This window comes from Cibotium barometz, chromosome 16 (genome assembly GCF_041138505.1).
Source record: "Cibotium barometz isolate CiBa-2024 chromosome 16, ASM4113850v1, whole genome shotgun sequence".
NCBI lineage: Eukaryota > Viridiplantae > Streptophyta > Polypodiopsida > Cyatheales > Cibotiaceae > Cibotium > Cibotium barometz.
The window spans coordinates 32,891,213-32,897,737 of record NC_141061.1 but is presented as its reverse complement, the minus strand read 5'-3'; the positions used below and the strand labels follow the sequence as shown (position 1 = coordinate 32,897,737).

The 6,525-nt window shown below is 40.1% G+C and overlaps 1 long non-coding RNA gene across 2 annotated transcripts; it reads left to right on the top strand.

Moving 5' to 3' along the window:
- The first annotated feature begins 1,903 nt into the window (after nucleotides 1–1,903).
- On the top strand, nucleotides 1,904–5,599 carry LOC147630571 (uncharacterized). 2 transcript variants are annotated; one of them, XR_015267674.1, is made up of 3 exons: nucleotides 1,904–2,264; nucleotides 5,025–5,123; nucleotides 5,268–5,599. It is a non-coding gene; the product is annotated as an uncharacterized LOC147630571 (long non-coding RNA). The 2 variants fall into 2 exon arrangements; XR_015267675.1 differs by having other exon boundaries at nucleotides 1,916–2,264; nucleotides 4,794–5,123.
- The last annotated feature ends 926 nt before the right edge of the window (nucleotides 5,600–6,525 follow it).

The window sequence follows — 6,525 nt, the reverse complement described above, 5'->3', positions numbered from 1 at the left end:
GATAAGAAGCCCTTGACTCATAACCCAAAAAGGATAATCCTTTCATAGAATGCCACAGCAAGAGGTTTGACTAAAAGATATGCTAAGATTAGTAATTAAAATATAGAGGGGTTCAGGCACCTATGCATGGACCTAGACCACTAGAGAGTAAAAATAGGAATTGAACTAATTTTAATGGAACTATTGTCCTAATACCATTGTATTTAGAGATGTTCAATCAAATTTGGTACGTTCGAGTAGATGACCAAATCAAGGTGAGTCAATGAAAGGCAAAGTAAGCCAGTGGTTTTGATCCTTAAAACTAAAGACAAGGGGACTTCAACACCTTGAAGAAAGCTTTCATGGTTGGATATTACTGACAAGGAACATGTTAGAACATGTGAAAGCAATTAGAGGGAAAATTTTCAAAGGTAACCTTTTCCTCATCTTTTAGATATCTATACCATTCACATGCTCTTCCATCGAGAGTGAGACTAAATGCTCTGACCTTAGTCCAATCATCTAAATCATTCTACATTTCACAAACTTGATCACAGAATCCCAAATGCTACCTTGGATTTGTATCACCTTGAAACATGTGAATCCTTTTAGCCACTTGAGCTAGCTTGATTTGGTTACTTCTTATGACTCCTTCAAATGTTTCTTACTACCTCCTTTCCTATTTCTTTCTGTAATCTCAACATATCTATTGTAACTAGGATTGTCGCTACCAATCCATAAAATGGAGATCTAGGTGCAAAAGGTGGTTTTAAAGGAGTAACACTAGCTCTTGGTTTCTTAATATAGGTCTTCCTAGAGTAGTTGTCATGGATGGAACATGGGGACATAATACTATAGTATGCCCTACCATAATCATCTCTAGTTCTATTAATGGAACATGGGGATGTAATAATGTATTATGCCCTACTACAAGTGTTCATATTTTTATTAATGGAACATGGGGACATAATATTGTAGTATGCCCTACTACAATTATTCCTATTTCTACTAATGGAACATGGGGACATTATATTACAGTATGCCCTACTGCAAGCATCCCTATTTCTATTAATGAAACATGAGGACGTATACCCTATTGCAATTTGTAGCCTTTTGTAATGGGGATGTAGCCCTTGGTCATAGACAATGTGGCCCTATCGGCGTTATCATGGGGATGTAGCCCTTTGTCATGGACAATGTGGCCCTATCGGCATTATCATGGGGATGTAGCACTTTGTCATGGATAATGTGGCCCTATCGGTACTATCATGGGGATATATCACTATTAATGTTATTGTCATGGACGATAATGAAACTATCATCATCCTAGGTTCATCAATAAAATCCACCACAAATTTACCCATGAATGGCCTAAAGACATTTTTCAGTAACATTATAAATGTGACTGGTGCATTAGTAAGCCCAAATGGCATAATAAGGTACTCCGAATGGCCAAAACGATTAGGAGCAGTAGTCTTAGACGAGTCTTAGATACATCTTCGTCTTTATTTAAGGCTCTATAATCTACACACATTCGATAAGAACCATCTTTCTTCTTAACTAGCAAAACCAGAGAAGAAAATGGTGAGAAATTGGGGCGAATGAGTCCTTTCGCTACACCTTCGACACCTCGTTCTTCTTGACCAAACTCATCCAGTATGGAGGTCTATTGACTGCAGTTATACCAAGGACTAATGGATTAAATTGTTTCGCCTTATGTTTGAAGTTTCTTGTGAGGCGGTGAGGTTGGCGTTCACATAGCACGTGAAGTGCAATGGCAGAAAGACATCTCGGCTACTACGTTATCGTTGTATCTAACACGAAAGAACAACTTGGGTTTGATGCACCCCCACTGGCCACAAAGCGATTAGGTATATGGATTCTACCAATGGTAGAAAGACATCTCGGCTACTATGATATCGTTCCCGCGATCTCATGTGGAGCATGTCTGAATAAGAACCCTTTCCCGCGGAAGTGAGTCTTCACCTATAATCCATTCTTGAAGGATGCTACAAGTGGGAAAAGACATGCTGCCCAATGCCCATATTGCCCGGCGCCCGCCTGTCCATATAAAGGCGCGTAACGCGCAAAGACTTGGTATTCAGACAAAGTCTACTGCATGATCGCAACGGGACAAAGACTTCGACAACTGCGTGTGCTGATCAGAAATGGAGAAGAAAGACAGCCACAACCAGGAACTGGGCACCTTCCTGCTCTGCCTAGGCTTCCTTCTGGACAGCGTTGCCTTGGGGCTCTCCTTTGCAGCCAAGCTGGAACTTCCTAAGGTTTGTCTTCCACTATAAAATCCTTTTACTTACCTTCTTCAGGTTTGGAAATTCTCAGTGTTTTTAATCTGGTAAATGTACTTGGGTGTGATCTATTATGGCTTTGCCTATCATGCGTGTGTTCCACTCTCCCATATATTACACCTTACACACTTTTGTTCGTATAGTTGCCTGATGATGGGGCACTCTATGGAGGCTCCTTTTACATAGCAATGTATGTGTATGTGTGTGCTTGGCGTGCGCGCGTGTGTGTGTGTGTGCAAGTCTGTGTGCAGGAAAAGAATGGGGGGATTTGTCCTAGGCTGTACTCCCTTTTACATAGCAATGCATGTGTATGTGTGCATTTGTGTGCTCGGCATGTGTGTGTGCAAGTCTGTGTGGAGGAAAAGAAGGGGGGGATTTGTCCTAGGCTGTACTCCCTTCCCTGATTGTGTCCATGTCCCGTCAATTCGTACCACAGCAGCCTGCAAGGGTTAGGATAAGGCATTAAGTGTCAATGAATGCCATAATCCATGTTTCGAAGTGCCAATGCAAAGGATTGTTCATGGATGCCGTACTAGAAAGTTGTCTCTTTAGAAGGGTGCAGGACATCATGCCACTTTTTGTATGGGTCTCTAAGGACCTCGGTGCTGTCAAAACCGAAAAATGGCCTTATGTGAGTGCAACTAGAACCTGAAAAGGCAATGGCACCTGTAACAGAGAGGCTTTTTTTGGCCTTTGGGCATTGTTATTGCTAGTGCACTATCAGACCACTGGGCTCGGAGGGCAATAGTACCTGTTGATGTCATGATAGCTTATGAAAAAGAAAAGTATTTTCATATGTCTAATTGTTCTTTTGGAATTTCCTTCGCAAGCCCTTTAAAGGGTGTGCTACTATATCAGTGGCTCATTCCAAAAAACTGTTGACATGGTGAGGAATGACAAGTTTCACATCCCAAGTGTTTACATAGACAGCTACACTAAGGGTCTTTATAGACATCTCCCACACATATCAAGGGATGGGTGGGCATGGGGGGTTGGACGGCAGATCCCCACTCGTGAGGGATGGGCAGGTGAGATCTCCCTTTTTAATGGGCAGGGAATATGTCTGTAAAGACCCTAACTGACAGATATATTCGTAATCCTATGATTGAAATTTGAACACCATTCTATGGTCGTAGTATGCACTACATATTCAAGGCAATTTCCAATCTGCTTGACACAGTACATTCATTTTGCGCAAGGTGAAGATTTCTTTATTGTGCTCCGGGAGACTCCAGGTAAAGGGGCCTATATATGGACACCATGAAAGTAATCACAAAAAACCTTCAATTCATACCTTTTTATTATCAGAATTAAAATCAAACATCGTTTTCATTTTCACCTTTTTTATGCAAAGAATTTGATATTTTCAAAATGTAAAGTTTGAAAAACTAAAAGGGCCCATTTATAGCTGCATACAGAGTGTTATAGCAGGTTAACATCTTCATCTACTCCTACATACACATTGGGGCTGCATATAGGGAAGAATAGTTATTGATCAACATCAGTTTCCCTCTCACACACAAGTGGTTGGTGAACCCCTCATTAACTGTTGCATGTGCGATACAGATACACAGCCCTAAGCTTAATTAAGAACAAGATTGTAACACGCGGAAGCTCTGGGAGTCTTCTTTCAGCCCTAAACACTCTTGGAAACCTTCTGATGCAAAAACACACCATCTGATGCAAAAACGCAGGTAGAGAGAGAGTAGAGAGAGAGAGTGAGAAGTGCTGGAATTTCAGTATATACTATGGTACAAAAAGGTACATATCCTTGCAGCCATGGGCTGCCTTCATAAAAAGGTTGTTAACCCCTAAATCTGTCCCCTATGGGACCTCCTATGATCCAATCCCCTAGTGGGAGAGAATGATTGAAATCATGAGCACTTGTCCCTTTTTATATGGGTCTTTGACCCCCCTTTATGCTGGCCGACTGCTGGTCGGCCAGTTCCATGTCCATACATATATGCAGCGCTGCCCGACTGATGATCAAACCTGCCCGACTAGATCTGCTGCTTGGTTTATGATGCGCCTGATGCTGCCCATGTCTTCTAACTCAGCCGACTGGTTCTGTGAGCAGCCGACAGCATCCCCTTTGGTTCTTCTCCAAGCCTTGCTTCAGTCTACACTGCAGAGGTGCTCTGTGCTCTGTGCTCCATCATCCTGGTTCTTCTACTGGGTTCATAATCTTTATCTGCTTGCCCCTTCTGGATTTAGCCCTAGAAATGTCCATGGCATCTGTGATGCACATGACAAAGATGCTGATTTAAACATAATTAAGATAAGAGGAGAGAGAAGAAGAGAGAGATTGGGTGTCAGGGTTTTCTTTTTTTATACAAAAAGGTTGATGAATGCTTGTACATGTGTAGGCCTTGGTCAACCCCAAGGGGTTGACCTTCTGGCACCTTTCTACATGCTTCTATTGATGCTGATAATGAATGAATGCTGAATGAACTGAATGATTTACTGAATTATGACTGAATGCTTATATGTGCTCTTGGGAAGCAGTCGGCCAACTACCAAAGGCTGTCGGCCTACTGTGGACATGAACCATGAATGAATGCTGAATAATTGCTGTGCTTTATCTGCCTGCTGGTCTTGTCACACTTGTTGCCATGCCCTAGAACCTGACTGCCGACGGGCTCTTATGCATACCCATGATGATGCTTATGCTGATGCTTCTGATGCTACTTAACTATTGCCTAATCAAGGATTAAGAATGTTCATGCCGAAGATTAGCCACACGGGCGTGCACGTGACATTAACATAAGTGTGGGACCTGCTGAAGGCTCTTCATCGAATTCTTCTCTTGTACCTTGAAGGAGTATCAAAAGTAAGGTATGTGTTAGAAAGAGATGTTGCACACATATGTTTCAACTTGTTGCTTGCTCTTGCATCTAAGATAATAGTAGAACTAGATTTGCTGCTCACCAACAGATTAGGCTTTCATTAATGTCTCTAATTTTTCTGCACACTATGCAGGGGATATGACAAAAAGATTCCTCATCAACATACCAGTGGTGCTATTACAGCTCAGACCTTTCAATCCGTTTGGTTGCTGTGTATGCAAAGAAAATAAAATAACAATGTAGTCTTTATTTGGAATAATATTCAGAAGATTATTTACATCCCCACAAATCACTTTATAGGATGCTATGTCAAGGAAGAAAAAACTCTTCCAGTTCATCTCCTTCGGTTGGAGGAGCATTTCTTAGAAGGTGTCTTGCTTTCTCTTACTGAGCTTTTGCAAGGTGCACAAGAACGTGTTGTGGGCACTTTTATTCCTCTTGAAAGAGTGACTTCTTGTCTTTTTTAGTTGGAGGCTTCTGTTGTAGCACACTTTTTAAAAATTTGTTTGTGTATGCAAAGTGGTATCCACTTTCAAAAACTTTGTTTATGTGGCAATGCATCAACTTTAAGAAAATTCATTTGTGTATGCACAATGCATCAACTTTGCCACACAAACTTAATGTTGTGTATCGAGTTGATGCACAACATCAAGTTTGTGTAGCAAAGTTGATGCAATGGATTAACTTTAACAAGATTTGTTTTTGTATGCAAAAGTAATGCATTACATCAACTTTTAAAAAAGTTATTTTTTGTATGCAAAGTTGCTTCAATGTTGTGTATTGAGTTGATACACAACATCAAGTTTGTGTGACAAAGTTGATGTAATGCATCAACTTTCCCACATAAATTTGATGTCATTGCATTAACTTTGCTACAAAAACTTGATGTTATGTATTGACTCAATGCACAACATCAAGTTTATATGGCAAAGTCAATGCATCAACTTTATAAACAAAAATATTTAAAAAAAAAAAATTTGATGTCATTGCATCAACTTTTCTACACAAACTCAAGTTTGTGCTACAAAGTTATAATGCATCAACTTTGTCACACAAACTTGATGTTTTGCATTAAATTCGATGTAGAACATTAGGCAAAGTTGATGTATTGCATCAACTTTACCACACAAATTGTGTGGTAAAGTTGATGTAATACATAAACTTTGTATACATAAATAAAGTTTTTAAAGTGGATGCATTGGATCAACTTTGTTACACAAACTTGATGTGCATATCATCTAATTTATGTAGCAAAGTTGATACAATGCATCCACTTTTAAAAACTTTGTTTTTGTATGCAAAGATGATGCATTGCATCAAATTTGCCATAGAAACTTGATGGTGTGCATCGAGTTGATACACAACATCTTGTGTGGTAGCAAAATTGATAT